Source organism: Dendronephthya gigantea, unplaced genomic scaffold (genome assembly GCF_004324835.1).
Source record: "Dendronephthya gigantea isolate DGI-Jeju-01 unplaced genomic scaffold, DenGig_1.0 000095F, whole genome shotgun sequence".
NCBI classification, from domain to species: domain Eukaryota; kingdom Metazoa; phylum Cnidaria; class Anthozoa; order Malacalcyonacea; family Nephtheidae; genus Dendronephthya; species Dendronephthya gigantea.
This window is the reverse complement of record NW_021163105.1, coordinates 725,244-738,863: the sequence shown is the minus strand read 5'-3', so window position 1 is coordinate 738,863 and position 13,620 is coordinate 725,244. Positions and strand designations below refer to the sequence as shown.

The 13,620-nt window shown below is 36.8% G+C and overlaps 1 protein-coding gene and 2 long non-coding RNA genes across 4 annotated transcripts in view; 1 reads left to right on the top strand and 2 right to left on the bottom strand.

The window, feature by feature from the left end:
- Positions 1-1,052, bottom strand: part of LOC114533936 (sodium/hydrogen exchanger 10-like) — a 31,887-nt gene extending 30,835 nt beyond the window's left edge. For both annotated transcript variants that reach the window (XM_028555569.1, XM_028555571.1), the window contains exon 1: positions 968-1,052. The gene's annotated coding sequence lies outside the window, so the exon portion shown is untranslated. The remainder of the gene's footprint in view (positions 1-967) is intronic.
- Positions 1,053-1,129: 77 nt separating this feature from the next.
- Positions 1,130-13,117, bottom strand: LOC114533941. Its single transcript, XR_003688103.1, has 4 exons — positions 12,995-13,117; positions 8,843-9,030; positions 5,585-5,678; positions 1,130-1,207 (listed from the first exon to the last, which is right to left on the bottom strand). It is a non-coding gene; the product is annotated as an uncharacterized LOC114533941 (long non-coding RNA).
- On the top strand, positions 2,179-3,731 carry LOC114533940. The gene is made up of 2 exons (XR_003688102.1): positions 2,179-2,285; positions 3,324-3,731. It is a non-coding gene; the product is annotated as an uncharacterized LOC114533940 (long non-coding RNA).
- Positions 13,118-13,620: the final 503 nt, after the last annotated feature.

Below are 13,620 nucleotides of genomic sequence, written 5' to 3'. Positions count from 1 at the left end.
ACAATGAACTTGTTAATTGCGAATCAACCTCTTCGAATGCATTTGTATATATAATAACATTTAACTACTTCCACGCAAAGCACTTTAAGATGACAGGGCATTCAAACTAAATGCATATGCCATTCATATCCGCAATATTACGAAACCCTTTAAAATCGAAACGCCAATTATTTAAGTTTCTTTTCTTTTGAGTGCAAGTCAATTCTATGATTGCCCATCGTAATTGAAGAGTAAGAAAAATCCAATATAAATAATAACGCGACGCACTGTTTATAAAAGTACATCTGCAGTCGTGAGATTTACGATTATTCATTTGGCTCCGTGAGAAGATCCAAAACAGTCGATGATCTGAGATTGTTAATAATTGAAGAATAGAACTAGAGGTAAGGTACATCGAACTGTTAAGAATATTTTTCGTTGTTTTGATGCAATGGCGACGCCATCAGTTTATATGCATTTGAAGTTCACATTTCATCATTTTTTTATCATTTTGCAAATTTCAATATCCGTGAACAAAAAAGGTCAACGAAATCACTTGGACATTCCCGCTACGATCGTTCCATATTGTTTCAATTTGACTAAAACACCGCAAAGCCATTGATATCTGCTCAAGTAGACATTGCGGTTTTAAATGAGGAATTATGATTACCTAGTCGAAACCTTGAATAAAATTGTGCCCTTATTCGGAGTGTCTATTGTTTTCTTTGCTGTACCGTCCTAACCGATCACGGAAGGGCAACAATCTATTACGCTCTAACACTAGTCAAATGAAAATAACCTGCTTACTAAAATATCGGTGATAACAAATTTGAACTGGTAAAGCTATCCAATTCAGTCTTTTTTAGACAAAAAACACTGAGTAGCTTCAGTTAGAGACGATATTCGCTTTATTTCATATGTTTTATTTATTACTAATATGCTTTATGCATTATTTCTTTCCAGATATAAACATGAACGCAATACTCACTAGCAAAATTCTCGTGACCATTCTCCTATGTTTTACCCTCATTCCACGCGGTCACCCGTTACCAGTCGATCCGCAACGTGATACGATAACGTCAGTAGAGAGTCCACAGACCAGTCCACAGACTGGCCCTCGGCCTGGACGGTGGTTTGCAAGATTAATCCATGAATGGGAAAAAAACTTGAAAAATACTCGTGAGCGAAGACGATGTGGCGTGGATCAGCTGGCTGGATCCTGGTCAACCTGCTAGAAATAAAACCCGCATGAAACCATACAAAGAATATGCTTCACGATTGTTTATTAAATAGCCTAAAGATTTAAGCTATTACTGTAAAATCTTTCTGTATGTACATTGTAATTAAAATGGTTTAGGATTAAACTAGAGATAATAGGCAAATTTCCATGCGCTAAATCTTTCTCTGTAAAAGTTTGTGGTTGTTGAAAAACAGAAATATAAATTGTGTAATGAAAGAAAAAGTGCCATAGTTTCTATATATATCAGTATATATGCAGCTCATGCAAGATCACAGCGTTTCAAGAATAAGAACTTTTATCAAGTTTGCAACAGTGTTCATGACGCGTTCCCCAGGGCAGCTGGTAGTGCAGGATACAGCAGGTGCAAGGCAATATAGTTTGGCATTTATCATGAAGAAACAACTCTTTTGACCTTCCCGCAAAACGCAGTTGTATTTGACTAAACAGCTTCCTGCGTATAATCTAGGTTTGTTTAGTTATTCTAAAATTTGGTTTTATTAATATTCAGCTCATGACGCATGCAGCTGTAGACGACGCCCATCTAACACCGAGTGGACAACCACATCTGAGACTCGTGGATGGGACAAAGCAACCAGACTGACTATATTGTAGAGAACCACGTCCAACCACCACGTTTGAGATGATTTTTTTACCACCGTTAACAGCTCGCTTATTGCGCAGTTAGACCAACAACATAGATTTTAGCATTTAAGGAATTCCATACTGTTTGTTTTATTTTATTAAAATCGTTTCTCAGACGTCCAAACGGGTGCAATATAGAAGATGCATAGCAAGTAAACAGAACGCTTCCTTAAACACGAACTATCGAGATGAATTAAAATGAAGAGAAATGCCAACAAGTTGAGTGACAATTTGAGCAGTTGGCTAAGCCTGAAATTATTACTGTTTGCTCTTGTGTTTGTTTAGAAGAAGCCAACGTTTCTGTTTGATGCTATAAAAGAATTCGAATGCGTTTACTGAGGTCAGAATATTGAGGAAACGTTAGTTGGTGACAAACTCTGCACGACTGAGCAATATTTTCTTTTCTATTATCTAAATTGGAATAGTAAGTATAGTCTAATAAGTTTTCTACCAGTTATTATGCTTTAAACAACGGCCTGTATTGGCAATTAGATGATGTATACGCTAGTAATTTTCAGTATTTTCATATAAGATTAGTTTTGCAAGTCTTTACAATTGACAACGTTGGTTTTACTCGGCTGCATGCAGCTTGATTAGCGAATTAAATCAGTAATTTTTGAGTATCTCTTTCGATCTCATAACATGACCTTCAAAGTTGATTGTAAAATCAATGAAATTCCTTTCTTGTCTTGACTGCTGTAACAGTGTGTATCGAAATATGCAAGAACTGTTGTACTCAATGCTTTATACATGAAAGAATTAATGATTTCTATGATAGTAACCACGACAGTTAGGTATTACCATTGGAATATCTTCCTCAGGTAGTTCAGACACAAACCACGACAGCTTATCATCAGAATACTACCTACACTAGACCACCACGTTTGAGATATCTTTCTCAGGTAGTTCAGACACAAAACACGACAGCTTATTGTAGAATACTACCTACACTGGATCACCACGTTTAAGATATCTTTTTCAGGTAGTTCAGACACAAACCACGACAGCTTATTGTAGAATACCACCTACACTAGACCACCACGTTTGAGATATCTTTCTCAGGTAGTTCAGACACAAACCACGACAATACACTAGACCACCACGTTTAAGATATCTTTTTCAGGTAGTTCAGACACAAACCACGACAGCTTATTGCAGAATACCACCTACACTAGACCACCACGTTTGAGATATCTTTCTCAGGTAGTTCAGACACAAACCACGACAGCTTATTGCAGAATACCACCTACACTAGACCACCACGTTGAAGATATCTTTTTCAGGTAGTTCAGACACAAACCACGACAGCTTATTATCAGAATACTACCTACACTAGACCACCACGTTTGAGATAACTTTCTTAGGTAGTTCAGACACAAACCACGACAGATATAAACCCTTATTTCATAAAAGCCTCCGCGTACATTTGCGGTTTCCTAAATCAAATATTTTTTATCAACAGAAAAAATGCTTGGCTGTCGAATTATTCTTCTATTTGCTCTCATCGCAATTACGATGTTATCAGAGAACCACGCTCACCCAGTCGTAACACGTGACCTAACAGCTGAACTCGAAGACTCATACGACGCCGTTGACAAGAACGAGGAGATGTTCAACTTCCCGAACGATTACGAAGACCGCTCGGAGGAGGTTCGGAATAAGAAAGATTACGACGACAACCCGACGGGAGCCAAAGGTGAAAAGAGAGGATGCACGATGCAGGCTGGGAGCTGGTTTTGTTAATTCTATTTTATGAACGATTCTTTCAATATCTGAAGTATAACAAACTTCTAGTACATCTATAATCGTTATCTCTAGGTTTCTCTTGTTGTTAAATTGTTGTCATAGTTCAATAAATTTTTCAAAGTTATTCAGTAGACTGGTTTTCATTGACATCATCAAACAATGTCGTGAATTCTAGCGTGGTTTAACTGATTGCTATACCCATCATCAACACCCGCGTTTTAAATTTCGACAATAAAGAATTCTTTGAGTGATCTATAGCACGTTCATGATAATTCAAAAAGCTTAAGCCTTCTCTTAACCCAAGGATGAGGTTAGCAAAACCTTGTGTCAAGAGACAAAGCAAATATTCCAAATTGTTTGTCCACATTCGGAAAACATAGTAAGGTAGAGAATAACTTAGAAATCGTGGGTGATGTAAGCTGATTAGACATATCCTTGACGTGCGTAAAAAAATATATCTCATGGTTGGTGGTTTACTTCTAACTTAATGACGATTGAAGTATGAAATATTTTTCCATATATGTGCGTTTGTTACATCTGAGCAATACAACACAGCAGAAAATATGCGCTTGTGTTACACTAAAAATACATCAACTTTAACCCTGTTTTTCATCTTACCAATCTATCATTTAAAAACTTCTCATTTTAATTTGAAAGCTTGACGATTAAGACGATTTTGTGAATGCTGAATGAGCCCAGTGTTTGTGCATGAGAAATCCCATGTAGAACTCGAATCTAAAACATCGCCCTAACTTTAAAAATAACTCCCAAACATATTTAGGATCTAACACTTTCAACCTCTAACTGGATTTAAGCTACGTATGAGGGAAACTGAGAATGAACAGCAGGTTAACAAAACACTTGAGCCATTTACCGCGGTTTGCTTGGGGAGATTCAGTCCTGCATGGGGATATGCTCAGAAAGTGCCCATGAAATGCCCCCAGACAATTATGTACGAGGCATGCAATGAATTAGATTAAACTGCGTATTCGAAAGATGGAATTATATCACTTGTGTCTCCCCTTAATGAGACCTCTCTTCGTGCGTCAAATATTCTTAATTTCTATTGTTTCAAAGACTTCCTTGCAATTCCAATAACGGTTAGGTACATACATGATATGCTATGTTTGTTTTACGTCAACATGACAGTGGGGAGATGTTTGTATGTTAATGTATATTAAAAACATGCATGTGTTGTCTTTCATTTGACGCGAAAATGGCAATTACGTTCCCGGTGTGTTATGAAACACATGTTTTTGCATCCAAGGAGTCTACCCGTATTTCTAGAGTCAATCTTTCGAGGTCGTTACCTCGTTAGTTTTGATCGACTACGTACGCTCTCTCAAGGGATGTGGTTAGGAAAGAATCTAGCGATCGAGCCAAGGTGACATACAAAGTTTACATTGTTCAGCCAAAAGTCAAATACTCGTGATAATGATAAGTTCTGCGCGTGTGCACGAGACAGGATGCACTTATTGAAAAACACTTATGATTCCCCCCTTACGGTGGTAAATATTTTAAAAAGAAATCCGTTCCTATTGCCGGATTTCATTCCGTTGACCATATAGGTTTCCTTCCTAAAAACGATCTATTTTAAAGAAATGCTTTGTCACCTTTTTTTTCTGTGGTTGGACTAAAATTAAGTTTTGGGCTGCCACATCCGAAATTCTAAAGTACCTCGAGTAGAGGTAGTGACCCAGTTAAGTGATGAACGGGAACTAAATGATTCCTTCATTGTCTTGTATGACGTTAATGAAACCTGTTTCAGAAATCTGAGTGTCCGGTTTTAATCTATATTTGCGTCGGTTTAACATACTATAGAACGTGGGAGTCTATCTATTGTAATATAACACACCTGCCTCCCACAACTGTATCCTTTTGTCCCGAAACATAACAGTTCCTACGTATTTGTTAAAAAATTCTTCAATTTGTCTTGCTGACAAGTTTTGATAAAAAAAAATACATTTGAAGTCCTACCGTGAGGCTCGTCTCCTGTATCTTGAGTCTTTGATGATAGGAAGCCATAGTTTTCCTCACCGTGGCATATGCTCGGCTGAAAGCCAAATCCAACCTGGAGAGTGAGAGTACAAACCGCAGTTTAATTAAATGTACGTATAACATAACCCACAAGAAACTTTTTAACAATTGTCTAGTCAAAAATATTCGCGTCCCTTCTGGACATCAAGAATTCTTTCACACTTTGTTAACTCAGCAGTTTCCCATGACTCCCTGGGGTTAATTTATCTGTACCCAAGTTCAAAACTCTGGTTAAACACGTCAGTACCAGACCCCCTCCTCGTAGTCACCTAATCGATCATTCTTCACCGTCAAGGTCAAGTAAACTTTCTTCCTTTGATATCGATCAGCACGAAATTGTATAATTCCGCACATTTCATCACGTCCATTCGCAAAATAATCAATGGTTATATTTAGTTGCTTGTTTAACAAACACAACTCGTAAACACAGTTGGCAATTATGTGAACTTGAGTGTTTTGTATCATTTTACTTCAGGCAGCCCACGAGGAAGACAAAATACTCAAATCACCGCATTTGAAATATCTCTTGCAGCTGTAGTTGGAAACAGAAAACAACGCAGATTATTGTATGACATTTGAAGTATTTCTCTCAGGCAATTCAGACAAAAACAGCGACAGCTTATCACAAAATTCTTCCAACATCAGACCACCAGGTCGTTCACGGTATTCCAAACACAAACTATGCCTATGGCATTATTGTAAAATACAACCTACACTGCATCGTTATATACAATATATTGGCTTATATATACATATATATTTAACCAAAATGCTAATTTGGCTATACTAAGCTCATTAATTAAACGGATAGTTTTAAAATCCTTGCATGAGTTCTATAAAATAAGATCCTGTCATCAGTGTCATGGTCGACTTAAACTATGGAAGATATTTTTAGCAGAACAAACTTCCCTTCGGGTGTATTGACTATTGTGTATAGCTATATGCTCAACCTCGTAAGTAAATCAAGTGGTTATCCCTGCCATATGAAGTGAAGAAATAAGAATTGTAGCGGTTCTGACAAAGTCTACAAGACGCATTTGGTGAAGCGTATAGGTATATATAAAGCCTCACTTAACGAACAATGATATCACAGAAGTCATCAATCACTTTTTTTATTGGATCCAGCGAAGGTAATCCCGGTGGATTTGAAGTGATCACAGAATTAAGTAGCGGATCACAGAATTAAGTAGCGGATCACAGGAAACCAAAAATTGTACCCTAAACGTTGTAGCAGCAAGCGCAAAGTTTGAAATTTAATAGAAATGAATCTGTTCAAGAATAATAAATCTTTCAAAACGCGACACGCATGCACGTAGACAGGATGTTCAGCCCAAAATCATGAGCTAAATATAGTCCTCTTTAGTGTAATCATTATAGGAAGGGATATTTGGAAAGTATCACACAAAAACACGCGAAATAAAATTTCGTCAGATAACTAAAATGCTACTGGTGTCGTTTATGCATGTATAGAATCATTAATATTACCACGATTTGGCTATCTAACATTCGAAGAACATCAAACGATCATCACTGAAAATAAACCTTTATTTTAGACACGTGTTCCAACTTATCTTGGCCCTAAGTAATGCCGCTTTGTCGTGTCAAGTAGTACCAATTATATCCCCACTTTATTATACAACTTTCGTTACTATAATGCAATAAAGATTAAAAGGCGATTACTCATTTCCACGCCGGAAAATTCGGAAATCATCAAACCCAAAAAATAATAATTTCCATGCAGCTTTTAAGTAAACGACAAAATTAGCCTATTATAATTCAACCCACAGGCTGTTAATTTGAGTAAGAAACCAACAAAGCCTCACTGGGGATGTTGCGAATAGGATCGTTTTCTTAGACAAATTCCATGTTTTTACACTATGTGTGGTTACCGGCTATAAAGATCAATATTGTAGTTCAGCAAGTTTAATAAATCATTCTTTGAATTTAGATGCGACAAAATGAAAGAAGACGCTTTGAATGCTAATTAATATAATCATACAACCAAAACTTATTTTGCGCAAGGCTAGATTAATATGCCATTATTTCATCCAATGCGCAGGCTGCCATATAACAGTTACTTAATATACTCAGATATGTTTTGCCATCTTTCAAAAAATACCCGGGGCAAAAGAGACACCTCAGAACTCAATAGGAGAGCGGTGAATAAGACAAATAAAGCAACCGATTCGACAACAAACATTTTGACATAAATGACATTCTTTTTAGCATCTGCGATTTGACAGCGAACACTTAGCGTGCGCGCGCTCAGGCAATCAAACAAGAAGCTTAAATCTTTCACGAGTTGATATCAATCACTTATCGCCCTAACGGGTCACGAGTTATTTTTAATCGCTTGCTAATACGAACAAACATCCCATCGCGCGGTAACGGATCAACTCGCGGTCGTGATGTGGTGAAAAAACAAACTGTCGCTGATGTGACCAAGTTTGGTGTTGTATCAACGCCACACCCACATTACTTGAACTATCTGTAACTTTTCATGCATATTTACGTCACGGCGCAATGGCGCAGATCATGAACTGAATTCTTAATGCGAGCTGACAGGAATCATATCAGAATTAGCGCACTTTATTATGAGGAAAGACGATCCAACCACATCGTTAATTCCATCATCAGTTTGAAAATATTCTGTGGTATTCCTAGTTAGTGAAAGTAGCTTAAATTGGAAACACACACTCTCTCTCAATACTCTCATCTTACAAATGTTGCAGGGATAAAAGTACATGCGTGCATTGATCGTGACACAACGTAACCTTCATAGGGTACTGTGGTCGATTAGTTCAAATGAATTCGTGATATCTGCTTAAGGACACTCCAGGTTCTTGAATGTATCCCTTTCAATTTACACAAACAGTTACAACGGGGGCGCAAGGTATGTTTACAAAAGTGTATCCAGACAGGGCAGCTGGAATCGCTAGCAATTGGTAAATAAAAGAAGCTTTCTTGCTGGGCAGTTACAGACACAAGTGCGTCATGATAAATTTAAAAAACAAACAATGTGCAATTAAATGAATGGGTCACGCTTGTGTGATAATATTTCATTAATGTGAGATAATTAACAGCACTTCCGAAACACAAGGACATGCAAACAAGCTCAAGCGTTTCAAAAATGCATGCGTGATGCCAACACAGCGGAAACAAATGACGAAAAAACAGATTACCTAATATCATACATACCTCTGTGATCTATGACAAACGGCGATGGTATTTAAACGCGGTGCCTCACGATAATTTCAAACACAACTCGTGCACTCAGCTGTTGCAGTCTTAAAGAGAGACCGAGGAGGTAACATCGCAGAAAGATTTCTAACTTCATTTCCAACGCAAGAAAGAATTAGACAATCAGTGTCAAGATATTGGTTGAACTAAATAAAAAAAGGTGAGAATATTTTGAATAAACATATTCTGGGAAACAAGGAACGTATTGTTTTTTACATAAGAACTGAGTTCATTGTCGTTTGGTTTATCTTGTTTGAAAGACGCGAGCTTTGTCATTGTTTGTAAAAGATTTTGACATATTCTTACGGTCTTCTCAATGCTTAACAACCAAAATGACATTTAGAACAGTCAGTTATTTGAAGTAGACGATCTTGTATCGATTAAAAGAAAAACACTCTAACTTAACACGCAATATATATATATATAAGAAATAATTCACTTTTCGTTCGAGATTTAAATAAAATTCAGGCGGTGCTTGCTCGTATCTCGTGCTTAGACAGAGTTGAATACTGAATGAAACAGCAAAATGGGGCGTTACCCACGTAAAGCAACGCGTTCGATAGAACCAGATTTCCATTCTTCAGAATATGATTTATGAGGGGCATTTGAAAATGTATCGTGAAGTATTGAAATGGGAACTTGCTAGTTAAGAAACTTATATGACCAGACACCTGATGAAAGCTACTTTAAAGATTAATTCATATATTGCGCTTTTTTCATCAATACTTTACAGAAAACAAATATCTCTTTTAAGATTTGCGCAAACACTCGAGCAATTGTTTGTCGTGTGTCAACAATCGTTTTGCGTTTCATTATAACGACCGACGCGCTAAACGTCTCTCTCGAAATTTCTTTAGAACCAGAAATGAAATTCCAGCTGCTGTTTGTCGCTCTTTCCTTGGCTTGTGTTGCTGTTGATGCCTTAAAATGTCCGCCTGAGATTTGGGGGTGTTCTCGAAAAATGGTAAAAAAATCTTACCAAAGGAAGCATCATCACAGCAAGAGCTAAACTCAGAATACAGAGAGACGACAGCATTCCGTCATGGCGCAGGTTAAAAGAAGACGTCTTAAACGTTGGTATGGGTGTTCCCTGCTTAACTGATGACGCTGAATGCCGTGCAAAGATTCAAGAGCTCTGGGAACGAGCGAGTCAGCGAGCGATGGACGAGAAGCGACAACTGGATTGTCCATTTGGCGTATGGGCTTGCAAAAGACGCCTTTCCACAGATAATCCAACTAAGAGATGCCTTTCTGGAGACACAGAATGTCAAAACGATAAGAAAGATATGAAAGACTTAATCCAAGAACTATTCAAGGAATCCTAAAAACGATTACGACGATGAACAAAATGCTTAATGTTGATCGCTTTCGTGAGATTGTGAATCACGAAGATTGACCTAATAGAATGTTCAAAATTTGTACAAACATTGTAAGACTTATTTATTTGAGAGTGCTTGCTCCCTAAAGTCACACAATTAAGTTATCAAGATTAATATTTTCGTGACTGATGATATACACATATATTTATAGAGTTGCGATTAAAATAATATTTCGCATTCAGCGTCTTACGTTTATTTTTAGAAAGTGATTCATTTATTTGCACCATATGCGCTGGTTTCTCGCATGGTCAATGACAAATATATTTCAGCTCATCAGGGGTAGTAATGGTTTGACCTTCGGGAATAAAGCTCGTTTTTCACTAGCAAGATATTGTCTAATTTCGTCGTTGACTGGATCCCTGGCTATGAGCTCGTAAATAGATCTTTCCTTTTACAATTTATCGGGGGAAAAAAAACTCCCATTTCGGTAGCTCTCTCTGAGTATCTGACACTTTAAAACAGGCTGAACAATTACTGCCTGATTAGCAGTAATTTTTTAATTTAAAAAGCAAGCAAACGAACGAGAAATACAGAAAGCGAGCACAATAGAAGAAATTGACTATCATGGTTGAGCACACTGGTTGGGTTGGGCGGATTGTAACTTGTAAGTGAAAGTTACTACAGACTGTGACACAAGAAGCTACCACTCTGTACTTATAATAAAACTTAGCTATCTGTTCGAAGGTTTCAAATTAAGTACGTACTATGCATGCAACAAGACGCTGCTGGAAAACGTTAGCACGAGCTCTTCCTATAAAGTAAGTGCCCTTAGTTTCAGAGAATTGGCTCTCCATTTTTTTCAGTCATTTTTTTACAAGAATGAAGGTATCATTGTCCTCAGTTCACTTTTCATCATCAATGACCACTTTGAGAAGTTCTGGATGGCTCATTTCAACACATTTTAAGTTTGCATATCCCAGCTCATTGTTGCCTGGCTTATGTATCATTCAGCAACTGGCTTATGTCAAATTCAAGGGTATTAACAATTCATGTGTAAGCCATTAAAAAAAACATGTGAAATAGTTTATAAGTCTGGTAATTAACAGATATTTTTAATACAGGTATTCACTAACATTAGCTGTGATGAACAGTCACATTTACTTTAGGAGTTTATCTGCCTTTTGTGAACATTTGCTACCTACACAGCAAATTAAATTACATTTGACTCAATAGGGCAAAGCATTTTCTGCTAAAACATTACATACTGCAATTCTACAGTCTTGATGCTGACTGTTTTTAATATTTGCAGTTGGTGTTTCCTATTTTCCATGACTCATGAAATTCCAGCAGCCATGCAGCTTCTGTCTGCTGTTAAAACACTTCATTCAAAACATTTAATTCTGAAAATGGCTGACTGAAGTGGAATTGAATATATCGCTGTAGCTGTTCTCTGCACAGCAAGTAATACAAATGACCGGGTAATACAATTGACTTGTTTTATGCATTTTGGCTTAAAGTTTTAGCCCTGAGGTAATATGTATGTAACTTAGATATAAAAATTAAAATAACTGTGACTCAAAGTGTTGACAACATGTTTGTGTCTTTTTCGGCTGACCTTGGTTGCAAATTTGACAATTTCCAGAACGAATAAGCAAATACTAAGAACACTGTTAACCACACATTCCATTTAGGATGAAGAATACATCTTAATCATGATTACAAATATAAAATTACTCTGGACTGGCTAGCAGATACCATTCAAAGATTAATTAGATAACATATGTACATTAACAGTAATTTTACTTGTAAAAATGTAGACTTGTTTGTGATATTTTTAAATAATAAGCATGACTTTAAAAGGACTGACAATTAAGGCTTGCAGACAACAGACTAGTCGATGTTTTTCTATTCATTTATTAGATTATGTGTTGGTATTTAAAACACATGAAAGGATTAGCTTAATTTGATTGACCAGAAAACCCAACTAATTCAAGGAGAACTATTTTTATACCCAGAATGTGTTGCCACATAATTGGAAAAATGTCAATCTACTTTGGTCGGCTGTAAATAAATGTTTGTGCAGTTCATTTTGAAAACCTACTCACTTAATCTGCATAAATTCTGTTGGCATATCTTCAGAATCTGGTTATTGGTGCATGGTCAAGAGTGATATGATTCTTGACAAAAAAGCATGAAGCAATAATCTTGATTGTTACCAGATCCACAGTATTTAACTGTGGATAATATTACAAATGTTGGAAACCTTGAAGGACATAACTCCCCAGGATTGATTCTATTATTGGTGGATAACCTTGCAAGTTCATTGCAGATGTTTTTCAATCTGTCATTTATGGTGGACAGAGTCTGTAAGACTGTAACCACATTGAACATCTGTGCAACTCTTAGGAAATATTTGAGGGTAGCAATATGAAATATATTGATCGTATACACGTTTGACAATGAACGTCTGCCGAATTAAATCGTAAACCAATATTCAGTTCAATCACTTCAATGAGCCAACCCTCGTCATTTAGTCCTGCTTTCCCAAATTAAGGTATTGCCATTAAAGCCCATTATTATTCATTCCTCAGGAAATTTATTGCTTTCACAGTCAATAAACAATAAAAAGCAAATTGTCTGACTACGTTACTTCGGCATTGCAAATGCTTGATCATAATGTACTTTGATCTCCTACGACAGACTCAGCAGTCGCCATCTTTAAAATTGCAAGCACGTGCATTTAAAGCCACTAATTTGCGACATTTCTTAGAGTATTCGAACAAATTTATACCTGCAGAAACTATTAGGAATGCATTCTTCCCTTTTGCTTCGGTCAATCGTTCCCGTATACGATCTTCTCAGCTTTCGACGAGATCCTAGCGGAAGAAGGTTCATTTTACACTCAATTTTTCGTTCAAATCTTCCGCCATATTACCAAACTATCTTCAGTCTCTCTCCTTTTAGAACCGGTTGCGTAATTTATTCCACTTTCAGAATGAGATTGCATCGTTGATTCGCTGTGATTTCTCAAAATTAGGCCAAAACTCATCTAAAAGCATTGTTTAGACCAGATGTCGCGTGTCGTTCTAATAGGAAGATACCTATCTCTGCCATTGTGGGTTTCTATCGCGGTTAGATACCATGAATTATAAAATACGAACGCATTTACGAGGGTTTTTTTTTAAAAAAATAAACTAGTGGTCCAAATCAGCCGGGGTTGTTTAAATATAAACTATGTACCTTAATTTCTATTTCAACAAAACCTTACAGCAAATTGTCGGTAATAACGAAAGTAGTCATAAAAAGGCGTCCGCTGTTTTCCAAATTAAAATATTTATAGGTCATGATTGATAGCTGGATAGCCTCAAACGTACATAGTAAATTATTACGTGACAAACAAATATCAGTTGTAGCAAC